The 14,123-nt window shown below is 38.8% G+C and overlaps 1 pseudogene; it reads right to left on the bottom strand.

Annotated features, from left to right (window-relative positions):
* Nucleotides 1-9,785: 9,785 nt before the first annotated feature.
* On the bottom strand, nucleotides 9,786-13,141 carry LOC131902707 (zinc finger protein 431-like; annotated as a pseudogene).
* Nucleotides 13,142-14,123: the final 982 nt, after the last annotated feature.

Raw genomic sequence — 14,123 nt, 5'->3', positions numbered from 1 at the left:
ACCCATTTACCACACTGAAGATGAAACCACCCTTGTGGCTTCAGTTAAATGGTCAACCATCTTTTAAAGACTTTCATTTTCAGTTTCTCTCATGGTCATTCATTGTATTTCCTCTCATTTTGGGGAGATTTAGGGTTGGAGAATGTTTTAGGTACCATGTCTAAGTTATTTTCTGGTGTTTTCAATCTTACATTTCTTCTGGGTCATCAGAGATAAGGTACAGATGATCTTATATCAGCCATTCACACCTTAATGTTATTAATGACATGTTCGTGTAGTTGAATAGAATGCTCAGCACTTAGAACACTGGCTGCTCATACACAGGGCCTGACTTTGATTCTCAGCACCCACAAGACAGCTCACCATTGTTTGTACCTCCAGTAACAGGAAATCAGATGCCATCTACTGATCAGCACTAGGACCTGGCATGCACTTGGTATACACACTGGCAAAACCTATGCACTTGAAATTCATTCTTTTTTAATTCTTTTATAAGATAACAGGGACATTAAGAAAGCCTTTTTTACAATATGGAATCACATACATATCTATCTTTTCACCATTTGCATATCTGGTGCCCTAAGGGGCCAGAAGAATGCACCAGATCTTCTGGACCTGGAAATACCAATCTGACCAATCTGATATACGTGCTAGGAATCAAGTGCTTAGGTACTGAAGAGGGTCAGTACTACTGAGTCAACTTTCCAGGCCCTATATATGTCATTATAATACTGAAGATGAAGGTGTCCCACTGGTCCTTCTGTCTCCTATTACTTTAAGGTGAGGAAAGTTCCCAGTAGATGGTTGTCAAAGGATTCAATGTATTTCTATACCTCTGTGAATGGACTCTTTATATTGCTTCTTATTTTAATTATTAACAATGGTCACTTTTTGTTTTATTTTTTTGAGACAGGGTCTCTCTGTGTAGCTTTAGAGACTATCCTGGAACTCACTCTGTAGACCAGGTTGGACTCAAACTCACAGAAATCAACCTGCCTCTGCCTCCTGAGTGCTGGGATTAAAGGCATGCACCACCACTACCCAGCAACAAAGTTCTCTTAACATGAGAAACATAACAAAAGCTTTTATTGAAACCAGTAAGAGTCTGGCCAGATTACATTAGGAAAAGTTTTAAAATTTGAAATATGCTCCTCTTTTTTGGACAGGATATGTCCACATAGCGATGGCTGCCCTGGAGTTCACTATAGGTACCAAGCCGGCCTCAAACTCACAGAACTGACCCAGACAGTTCCTAATTGCTGGTATTACAGCTATGCACCTCTATGTCCAGCTGATGTATATGTTTTTAAATATACTATCATTGAATCAGAGAATGAAAGTATAAAATAAGATTTTAAAAATGGAGCATCATTGTATTGTTGAACAGCAAATTTCTTAAAATTCTATAATTCAAATGGGGGAAATCATTTATTATCTTCTCAATGACTGATTTATTTTCTTTGCTTTGTTAACTTCATCCATTTAAAAATGTATGATGAGCCGGGCGGTAGTGGCACATGCCTTTAATCCCAGCACTCAGGAGGTAGAGGCAGGAGGATCTCTGTGAGTTCAAGGCCAGCCTGCTCTCCAAAGCGTGTTCCAGGAAAGGCGCAAAGCTACACAGAGAAACCCTGTCTCGAAAAACCAAAAAAAAAAAAATGTATGAACTGCATTTGTGGGTATACACCTGTGCCATGATGTGTATGTAGCACTGTGAAGACAACTTACAGGTGTCTATTATCTAATTCCCCAACATGAGTCCTAGTGATGAAACCAATGAATCATTTGGCTGCAAGTGACCTCAATGATACTTATTCTGGTTTAAAAATTATTTATGTATGTGCTGATGTGTAGGAGTGTCCATATGCAAGTATATAAATTAAACAAAATCTTGTAGGAGTAATATCAGACATCTAGAGCTAGAACTCAGGTCATCAGGCTTAGTAGCAACCAACTTTCATGAATGAAGCATTTCTCTGGCATTCAGTAGTGGTTCTGAGAAAGTGTTATAAACAAATGTTTAATCTGCAGAAAAAACAAATTTTAAAAATGTATGGTCATATAAATATTTTCATATGCGAAGATTTATTATTCAAACTGTACTGTGTTTCTCTATCATTATATGAAATGAAGTTTACAATCAGAAAATAAGACAATAGTTTGCCATTGTAGTATTTTTACTAATCTTATTTCAGCACCAGTGAGATGGTTCAGTGGGAATGGTCTATGGCTGAAAACCCAATCTTGATTATCATATTAAGAGGATCAAAAGTAGAAACTATAAAGTTAACTTTGGTCTCCACTTACCTGTTACGGGTCTACAAACTCATAATCAAATTATACACAGACACACAGATACACCCCATAAATGTTTGTTACAAAAACATCTTAGTATCATTATATTATCTGGCATCTCTGGATAATTCCGTTAGAAGGCAGTACTGCAAGATGAAATGCCAAGTGGTTTAACTAATGGGGACAGGGAGAAGGATGGAATCTCAGATTACACACACACACACACACACACACACACACACACACATACACACACACATCAATTGAACATCAAGCTAAGGTATGCAATACATAGGTGACTGCTGATATCTTACTTTATCACGTTTTTACCACATAAATGAAAATACTGCTTTGAATACACAAAGGAAGTATTTAATGTTTTTATATTCTCTTCTATTAAGCGTTTTAACATTAGCATTGTTAAATTGTGTTGACAGAACAGCACACATTAGGAGTATATTATCTACCCTTGGACTTGCACTGAGGATGTGGACACATGAGGACCATGAGTTCAAATGTATCCCTGAATCATTACTGATATCCAAGTCAAGCTGAATAACAAACAACAAAATGTTGCACAAATCCTAATTGGTCTTAATAAAAGCCCAGAGCCAGGTATTGGGGTAAATTGCAGAAAGATCAGAGGAAACAAGCCACAGCCACTTCTTGCCTTGCCAACTCCTCAGCTGAAAGGGGAAGATCCTATCTCCATGAATCCCCAGACTTAATGCATCTGGGTCCCTAAGGGAAAAGATTGAGTTCCTGCCTTCTCCTGCCTTATATGCCTTTCTCCACCAGCCACACCATTTCTTGTCTCAATGTTTCTAGTGCTGGGATTAAAGGTGTGTGACTTACTTGGGAGAGAGCCATCACTGACTGGCTCTGTTTTTCTTTTAGATTGGATTAATCTTGTGTAGTCTAGGGTTGCCTTCAACTCAGAGATCCATATGGGTCTCTGCCTCCCTAGTGCTAGGATTAAAGGTGTGTGCCACCACTGCCTGGCCTCTATGTTTAATCTAGTGGATGCCTCTGTCCTCTGATCTTCAAGCACATTTTATTTGTTGGAGTATAAACAAAATATCACCATAACAAAATCTCAAGGGAATTTGTGAAAATATGAAAAACAAAACCAGGAACAACCCACCAGCATTTCACAGACACCCTTAATTGAAAATTATGATCACACACTGACTAACAATGGACCACTTAGATGATGGGGATACTATTCCATACATAACAGCAGAAATATACCTATCATTAAGAAAAGGACAATAGAAGATGAACAAATGCCACACAAGGAATATAAGGAACACAAACTAAACTTCACTAAATAGATTTGTCACACATATAGCACACTTTTCTATCTACCACAAATGTTTCAAAATAGAAAACACAATGCATTGATCTCCACCATCTGTCTTGAGTGAACATGGTAAGTAATTCACTTCCTTCAAGGTTACAATGAAAAATTAATGATACATGATTGTTTTTGAAGCTAAAGACAACTCTGAAATCCAGAGTCTTTACCAAATTGTATACATGAATAGAGGCTTACTCTTCTATGAGTTTGTCTTATTTCCTGACTTCAGAGTGATATAAATAGGCTTTAAAATATATACAGCAATAGACATATAGCTGGGCAGTGATAAAATGTTTATTCCCAGGATCAAGTTCTGATTTTTGACAACTCCCTGTGATTTCTGCTACAAGATCCAAGGGTCTAAAGTTCTCAGGAAATGGCATGCCCATTCACACACCTACAGAGACACACATAAACATCACAAAATTACAATTAAAACTACTTTTTAAACAGATAATTCTCACTCAGAGACACACATAAACATCACAAAATTACAATTAAAACTACTTTTTAAACAGATAATTCTCACTCACGGGAGACTTTCTCTTGTAAGAACTCATTTCGGTAAAAACAGTGTTAAGGCACCTAACAGCTTACATACAGAGTTCACCATGAATTGGTTCATGTAACAGAAAGCAAGCACATAGTCTTGAAGTCTGAGAAGTCAATCCTTCTAAGTTGATGGTATCATTTGGAAGACTTAGGAAATACTGACCTGCTGGAGGAAGTATGTCACTGAATTTACATCCACATACCATCTCCAGTTCCCACTCTCTGCTTGATGCTGCAGGTAAGGATGTGAGTTCTTAGCTTCCTGATATAGCTGTCATGTCTGACACTTGTTGCCATGCCACTTTTATGGTGATCCTGTATTCCTCTGGAACCCAAGGCCAAATTAAATTCTTTGTAAGATGACTTCCATACAAGGGCTCTGAAGAAAAAGGTACCCTGACTGTCAAAAGTCAGGGTATACCTAGATATTATATCACAGCAACAGAAAAGAAACTAATACAAATCTGTGTGGTGATATTTTATTTGTGCATTAATAAATAATGCTTGCCTGGAGATCATGGGGAAAAGGCCAACTGTTTTAAGTAAATAAAGAAGTCAGGCAGCACACACCCTTAATTCCTTAGCAAGCAAGATCTCTGTGTGTTTTAGGCCACAATAGGGAACAGAGCCAAGCACAGTAACACATCCCTGTAATCCCAGTACCAAGCACAGAGACCTGGAGGTCTGTACAGACAGACAGACTGTGTAGGAAGAGGAAGTGAGGTAGCTGGGCTAAGAGAGCCAATGAGAGGGCTGAAGAGCAAGGCATATAAATCCTAGGTAGACAGGAAGTCGCACATATTTGGAAGCTGCAGAGTTGGTGAGCAAAGGTTGGCTTGTGGCTATCCGTATTTCCCTGATCTAAGGCTTTCACCCCTATAATTGGCTCCATTTTTTTTAAATTTAATAAGATCATTTAGAAGTTTGTGTACACATCTGAATTAGTTATTTCATTTAATTGAAGAGAAGTATAAAATCTACAAGTGTTGCATTATTGTTTATATTCATAGTGCAAGTGTTACAGCTCTGGGGGCAAAGGTATCCTGATGCCAAAAAGAAGTCAGGCTATACCTACAACTGTAAAGGAAAGATATCCTATATATCTACGGCTATGAGTGGAAAGGTGCCCTGACTGTTGGGAAGTCAGGCTATACCTGAAGCTGTGGAGGAAAAGTATCCTGGATACCAACACCTCTGAAGAGAAAGGTACCATGACTGTCAGAAGTCAAGCCATACCTACAGCTGTGAAGGGACAATATACTCAATATTTACAACTGTGAGGAGAAAGGTGTCCTGACTGTTGGAAAGTTCAGGACTACCTGAAGTAGTGGGAGGAAAGTATCCTGGATAGCTTGGGGTCTAAAGAAAAAGGTACCCTGAAGTGTCAGAAGTCAGGCTATAATGAAAGCTGTATTTCATTGGAGAATGCTCTCCCTGCAGAATGTAGCAATCTTGCTCCTCTCTAAAAGTTACAGTTGGGCTCTGCTCCACTGCCCTAATGGAATTTCCCAGCAGAGATGTCCACTTCTTCTCATCTCTAGACCAAATTGTTACTTCTCTGCTTCAGTCAAGTAAGGGGGAAACTGCTGCAGAAACATAGTGGTCTCCAGGAAAAAGTTGTTACTTCTACTCTACTCCATTAAGGGAGTTTTCCAACAGAGGTACCATTGCTTCTCTGCTCCAATCCACAAGTGAAAAGTCTTTCCTTAAAACTCATTCAAGAGATTTATTTAGGAGGTCAGAATCCAGAATAGTGGCTGCCTCTGCCAGAATGGAAAAGGGCAGCTACCACCTGAACAGGCAAAGCCCTTATATAGGGCTTTTTAGGGGCAGTGTTTTTCTAGGGAAATTTTCAGGGTGGGAATTGGTCAGATTTCAATCCCTGAGATTGAACATGTTCAGATATTGGCCGGACTTTGTGCTCAGGGATTGATTGGATTCAAGCTCAGGAATTGGTTGGTTTGTGCTCACTTGGTCAAGGATAGACTTTGTTTTGTTGGCTCTGGTTTCAGGGCCAACGTGTGTTTCTTTCACTGGTCCTTTTAACTGTTTGGGTCTTTTTTCAGGGTCAGATGTTTCCCTCACTGACTCTTGGTTCAGGAATGAAATGTGTTCCTTTTGTGGTTTCAGGGTCAGTGTGTATTTCTTTGGCTCCATCTTCAGGGACAAAGTGTGTGTCTTTGACTGGCTCTGGTTTCAGGGTCAGGGTGCATTTCTTTGGCTGGCTCTTTAATGCTATACATACGGCTTCCTACAGTTATAAATTTATTTTTTCCATCAGATTGTTGGTGCAAACAATATAAAAATAGACATCCTAAAGCTTGAACAGATTTTTCACATTGTCAAATTTTTTTTCTACAGAATACTCTTGTGAAACCGATTATAAGTGTGTTGGCTAACAATCTTATCAAATACTTTATATTAAGAAGCCCTCTCCAGCCAAGGTAACCATCTCCAATGGCACCATCAACCATCAGAGTCATATGTCCCCCTACATGCACTGATTGGGAACAGGAGAGGCCCAATCTCCAGAATGGTCAGGCCACTTCTCTAGCCCCTCCCCTCAGCCAGTGTAGCACCAGAGAATGGCCAGCAGTCTCCTACCTCCCACACCTTTGCCATACATCCCCTGTGGCACAAGAGACCACTGGCGCCATAAGGTCCCCATGCCTTAATTGGGAAGAGTGAACATCAGAGTCATACACCCTCCTGCACCAATTGGAAGAAAAGTGACCTGGAGCAGCACCTTTATGGATAAAAGGAAGACATGGATAGATGACAGTGTAAGAACACATTAGACAACATAAAGAGCAATAAGGCACCACCAGATCTTAGTGATCCTACAACAGCAAGACATGAACATCCCAAAGCAGATAATCTGAAAGAAAGAGACCTTAAAAACAACTTTATGAAGATGATAGAGGTCCCAAAAGAAGAAATGAAAAGTTCCATAAAGAAATGAAAAAAAAAGACAAACAAAAAAGGGGAGGAAATCAGAAATCTCTTAAAGTCAAGAATCCCAAGAAAAAAGATTCAAACAGGTGAATGAAACAGTTCAAGACTTGAAAATTGAAAGAGATGCAATAAAGAAAACCAAAACTCAGGGAATTAAGGAAAAGGAAAATCTGAGTAAACAAACAGTAACTACAGAGGCAAGCTACCTAACCAACAGAATACAAGAAATGGAAGAGAGAATCTTAGGCATTGAGGATACAATAGAAGAAACAGATTCATCAGTGGGGGAAAAAATGTTAAATCCACCAAATTTTTAACAAAAAATATCCAGGAAATCTGAGACACCATGAAAAGACCAAACCTAAAAATAATAAGGATAGAAGAAGGACCAGAATTCTAGCTCAAAGGCACAGAAAATATATTCAACAAAATCATAGAAGAAAACTTTCCCAACTTAAAGAAAGACATGACTATGAAGGGAGAAAAATCGTATAGAACAGCAAATAGACTGGACCACACACACAAAAAAAATCACCTCACGACATAATAGTCAAAACACTAGACATACAGAATAAAGAAAGAATATTAAGAGCAGCAAAGGAAAAAGATCAAGTAAAATACAAAGGCAGACCTATCAGTATTACACCCAACTTTTCAATGGAAACTCTGAAAGCCAGAAGGTCCTGGACAGTTGTTCTGCAGATACTAAGAGATCATGGATTCCAGCACAGTCTACTATACCAGCAAAGCTTTCAACCACCAAAGATGGAGAAAATAAGATATTCCATGACAAAACTACATGTTCACAAATCCAGCCCTACAGAAAGTACTAAAAGGAAAACTCTAACCCAAGGAAGTTAGCTACAACCATCAAAACATAGGCAATAGATAACCTCACACCAGCAAATCCTGAAGAAAGAAAACACACACATACTACCACCAAAAACATAACAGAAATTAACAAACACTGGTCATTAATATACCTTAATTACCAATGAACACCCTAATTGTCATGCTAGAAACCTCATCCAACTACTGAGGGATCTAGATGCAGAGATCCATGGCTAGGCCCTGGGTAGATCTCTGGGAGTCCAATTAGCGAGAATGAGGAGGGTTTATATGAGCGAGAATTGTTGAGACCAAGGTTGGATAAAGCACAGGGACAAATAGCCAAACGAATGGAAACACATGAACTATGAACCAATGGCTGAGGGGTCACCAACTGGATCAGGCCCTCTGAATGGGTGAGACAGTTGATTGGCTTGATCTGTTTGGGAGGCATCCAGGCAGTGGGACCGGGTCCTGTGCTCATTGCATGAGTCGGCTGTTTGAAACCTGGGGCCTATGCAGGATCGCTTGGCTCGGCCTGGGAGGAGGGGACTGGACCTACCTGGACTGAGTCTACCAGGTTGATCTCAGTCCGCGGGGAAAGCTTTGCCCTGGAGGAGGTGGGAATGGGGGATGGGCTGGGGGGAAGGTGAGGGGGGCGGGAGGGGGGAGAACAAGGGAATCCGTGGCTGATATGTAGAACTGAATTGTATTGCAAAATAAAAAAAAAAGAAAGAAAGAAAACACACATACTACCACCAAAAACATAACAGGAATTAACAAACACTGGTCATTAATATACCTTAATTACCAATGGACTCACTTCTACCATAAAAAGACACTAGCTAACAGAATGGATGTGAAACCAGGATCCATCCTTCTGCTGCATACAAGAAGCACACATCAACTTCAAACACAGAGAACAATGATAGAGATATCTTGACAGAGTATACCACTAAGGGAATGGGGAGAAATCTGTGGCTGGGAAAACCCCAGGAATTCACAAGATTGTCCCTGGCTAAGACTCAAAGCAATGGTGGATAGGGTGCTCAAACTAGCCATCCCCTGCACTCAGATTGGTGTCAACCCTAATTGTGATCATAGAACCTACATCCAATGACTGATGGAAGCAGATGCAGAGATCCGCAGACAACTACTTGACCAAGATCCTGGAGTTCAGTTGAAGAGAGGAAGGACTGATTACAGCAGCAATGTGGGTGTGTTGGGGTCACGATGGGAAAAATCAGAAATAACTGACCCAGTCTAGTGAATGGGAGCTCATGAACTCTGGACTGACAGCTGGGAAGCCTGCATGGGACCACACTATGCCCTTTGAATGTGGGTGACAATTATGTGGCTTGATATGCTTGTGGGTGCCCTGGCAATGTGATCCAGACTTATTCTGGGTACACAAACTTCATTTCTAGAGCCCATTCCCTTTTGTGGAATATCTTATTTTGCCTTCATTCAGGGGAGGGACTAGGTCCAGCCTCAATTTGGTATGCCAGCCTGTGTTGACTACCCAGAGGAAGCCTTACTCCCTTTGATGGGGGTATGAAAATGGTATGGGGAAGATGGGGGAGTGTGAGGAGTGGAGGGAGGGAGAACAGGGCCTGGTATATAAAAGGAAAGAAAAATATTTTAAATAAAAAAATTATATAAAAACAGAAGCCCTCAGTAGCTTTTTCAGGTGGTCAAAGACTATTGCAATATGCCAATGCATTTTAAGAGTACTATATTATTCAAAGGATTTACCACACTGATTACATAAACAGGGTTTCTCTGCAATATGGGTTCTTTCATGTTTTCAGTGACTATTGTGACATAAAAAAAGCTTGACCTACTGATTACATTAATAGGTTTCCTCTCTAGTAAGTGTTCTTCTATGCCTTTGAAGAATACTTTGACATGCCAAGGCTTTACAATATTGATTACAAACATAGTGCTAATTTCCAGTATGTGTACTTTTATGCATTTGAAGAGCACAGTGACATGCAAAAGACTTACCACAATGATTACATTCATAAGTCTTATCAAGTATGTGTTCTTTTATGTCTTTGAAAATGACTGGGACGTACAAAGGCTTCACCACACTGATTACATTCATAGGGTTTTTCTCCAGTATGGGTTCTTTCATGTATTCGGAGACTATTGTGATCTGCATAGGCTTTACCACATTGATTACATTCATAAGGTTTCTCTCCGGTATGTGTTCTTTTATGCCTTTGAAGATGACTGAGTCGTGCAAAGGCTTTATCACATTGAGTGCATTCATAGGGTTTCTCTCCAGTGTGTGTTCTTTTATGCACTTGAAGATGACTATGACATACAAATGCTTTACCACACTGAGTACATTCATAAGGTTTCTCTCCACTATGTGTTCTTTTATGCACTTGAAGAGTACTGTGACATACAAAGGCTTTACCACATTGATTACATACATAGGGTTTCTCTCCAGTATGGGTTCTTTCATGTATTCGGAGACTATTGTGATCGGCCAAGGCTTTACCACACTGATTACATTCATATGGTTTCTCTCCAGTATGGGTTCTTTTATGGCTTTGAAGATGACTGTGTTGTGCAAAGGCTTTACCACACTGATTACATTCATAGGGTTTCTCTCCAGTGTGTGTTCTTTCATGCCTTTGAAGACGACTGTAATGTGCAAAGGTTTTACCACATTGCTTACATTCATAGAGTTTCTCTCCAGTATGTGTTCTTTCATGCTCTTGAAGATTACTGTGTTGTGTAAAGGCTTTACCACATTGAGTGCATTCATAGGGTTTCTCTCCAGTATGTGTTCTTTTATGCATTTGAAGACTTTTCGGCCATGCAAAGGCTTTACCACATTGAGCACATTTGTAGGGTTTCTCTCCAGTATGTGTTCTTTTATGCACCTGAAGAATACTTTGAAATACAAAGGCTTTACCACATTGATTACATACATACGGTTTCTCTCCAGTATGTAGTCTTTTATGCAATTGAAGATGACTGTAATATGCAAATGCCTTATCACACTGATTACATTCATGGGGTTTCTCTCCAGTATGGGTTATTGAATGTATTCGGAGACCAGTATTATCTGCAAAGGTTTTACTACACTGATTGCATTCATAGGGTTTCTCTCCGGTGTGTGTTCTTTTATGCCTTTGAAGATGACTGTATCGTGCAAAAGCTTTACCACATTGATTGCATTCATAGGGTTTCTCTCCAGTGTGTGTTCTTTTATGCATTTGAAGATGACTATGACATACAAAGGCTTTACCACACTGAGCACATTCATAAGGTTTCTCTCCACTATGTGTTCTTTTATGCACTTGAAGAGTACTATGACATATAAAGGCTTTACTACATTGATTACATACATAGGGTTTCTCTCCAGTATGAGTTCTTTTATGTCTTTGAAGATGACTGTGTTGTGCAAAGACTTTACCACACTGATTACATTCATACAGTTTCTCTCCAATATGTGCTCTTTTACGCTTTTGAAGATGACCATGATATGCAAAGGCTTTAACACATGGATTGCATTCATAAGGATTCTCACTAGTATTTGTTCTTTTATGCAATTGAATAGTACTGGGATATGCAAAGGCATTATCACATTGAGTGTATACAGAAGGTATCTCTTCGGTTTGACTTCTTTCTTGCCTACAAGGATAATGAAACATGTCAAAGCTTTACCACATTCAATAACCTGTTGAATCTTTATTGTCTGTATGAATTAATGTTACAATTTGGTCCAAATGTAAAGAAGACTTAGACTTTTTTTATCACTGTGTTTACACTCATATTGTTCCCCTTCCTTAAGAGTTGTTTTGCACCTTTGATGGTTAGATTCTTTATTACATGACTCACATTTACAGAATCTTTTTTCTATGAGATTTTTCACATATTTGCAGAGAACTGGTAAAACGTAAAGCCTTACCTCCCTTATTGCATTCCATCAACTTTCCTGTACTGTGATTCATACTACATTTGCTAAGTGAACTAGGACAAACAGAAATATTTACATAGTCCTAGTACTCACAGGACTTTTGTGCAGTGTTTGATGATGTATTAATAATGAAACTGGAAAACCAATTATTTGTAGACTTGAATCAAATTCAACAAGTGTACTCAAACTGGGAACTGCTAAATATCTTATAATTGTCCTGAGAGAGATGTATGTTATGTCTTTCCATATCCCTATGCACATAAGGCTTGTATCCAGAGTCCCATATGATATACCTAGTAAAAAAGAAACAAATAAAAGATTTCCACATTGAATTAAGTTTGATTTTCTGTCCTCACAGACTTGTGGTACAGGGACTATGATTTCTCCACAACAACTGCCCCTTGACACTGGACTCTAACTACCCCTTTCACTAAACACCAGACTCAAAACAAGTATATGAGTAACACCAGCTTTACTATGGACTGTTTGCTTATTAGAAGGTTTTGGAGATATACTTATCATATCTTCAATGTTTATACGTTTTATAATATGAGTGGCATGAAAAAATTGGACTGTAAGTTCTGCAGCATAGCTCTAATGTTGCTATGATTCAAACTGTGATATCATTAAAGGCACTGTTTCCTTGACATCTTTCTTAAAAGAATGCCTTGCAAATACACCTACCTAAAATTGAAGTATGTGGTTTTGTGAGAATTTAATAATTATCACTAGACTTTATGTGGTGTTTTTTTTTTAACTGTTGCTTTTATTTAAAACCTGAAGGACATATTACAACTACTTTAGGGGCACATTTGTATCAGCTTGCACATGAAAATTACCTTTCATGTCTTCTAGAACTTTGACAATGTTCTTCAATATTATGGTCTTCCCAAATGTATCCTAAAATGTAGTACCAGAAAATGTATGTTATATAATTGAACATTGTGCAAAATTTTAGTTACTATCATCAGTGAACCTTAGAACCATGACTGATTTATTAACATCATTCTTCTTTCTCAAATTATATAAGAACATCAATAACAAGGAACTACTGGCCCCTTATTATAAAATATGAAGGAAAAATTAGTCTTACCTATACTAGTGAGGTTCCTGTAGGTCTCCAGCATCACATCTTTGTAGAGATTCTTCTGGGAAGGATCCAGCAAGTTCCACTCTTCCCAAGTGAAGTCAATACGCACATCATCATAGGTCACTGTATTCTAAAATATCCCATACATATGTACAAGAGAAAGCATAATACTGACAACATTATAAATGTATACTTCTTTGACATTATAGTCATATAATTCTGGGCCTTCCCACACTTATTTAAATGCATAGATATTATAATGTAATCACCAAGTCACTTTAGAAGGAAACTGCAGTACGGGTTCTTTTATGTTTTCACTGACTACTGTGACATAAAAATTCTGTACCCTTTGCAAGAGAAATTCTTATCAACAAACATAGAGACAAGTAAACAGATCAATACAGAGTACACATGAGAGAAATTGTATGAGCAATTACTAACTACAAAAAAAATTAAGATGGACAAACTGAGTGTATGGCCTCATGTCTTTAACCCTAGCACTCAGAAGGCAAGGGCATGTATATCTGCCTATGATTAGAATGCCATCCTAGTCTACTTATGCAGTCAGGTCCAGAATGGCCAGAAGTACATATTAAGACCCTGTCTCCCATGCAAAAATCAGAAAACAACAACAAAAAAAGAAAGAACTCAGAGGTTTTCACTGAAGTTCCCACAAAGAGTTATGTATTCCTTCCAGTTCTGTATTCATCTTCAGAAACCTCAAGTGTCTCAAGTAAAGCTGTAACATCAATAATATTTTACTACAAAGGCATTGTTGTATGCTGTGGGATGTTCTGTATGGCAAATGTGTTGCTCTGATTGGTCAATAAATAAAACACTGATTGGCCAGTGGCTAGGCAGAAAGTGTAGGCGGGACTAACAGAGAGGAGAAAAGAAAGAACAGGAAGGCAGAAAGAGACACTGCCAGCCGCCATGATGACAAACAGCATGTGAAGATGCCGGTAAGCCACGAGCCATGTGGCAAGGTATAGATTTATAGAAATGGATTAATTTAAGCTGTAAGAACAGTTAGCAAGAAGCCTGCCACAGCCATACAGTTTGTAACCAATATAAGTCTGTGTTTACTTGGTCAGGTCCCACAGCCA

The sequence above is a fragment of the Peromyscus eremicus genome, chromosome 1 (genome assembly GCF_949786415.1).
Source record: "Peromyscus eremicus chromosome 1, PerEre_H2_v1, whole genome shotgun sequence".
In the NCBI taxonomy this organism is placed as follows: Eukaryota; Metazoa; Chordata; class Mammalia; order Rodentia; family Cricetidae; genus Peromyscus; species Peromyscus eremicus.
Note: the sequence above shows the minus strand (reverse complement) of the source record. Positions and strands in the feature narration are given on the sequence as shown.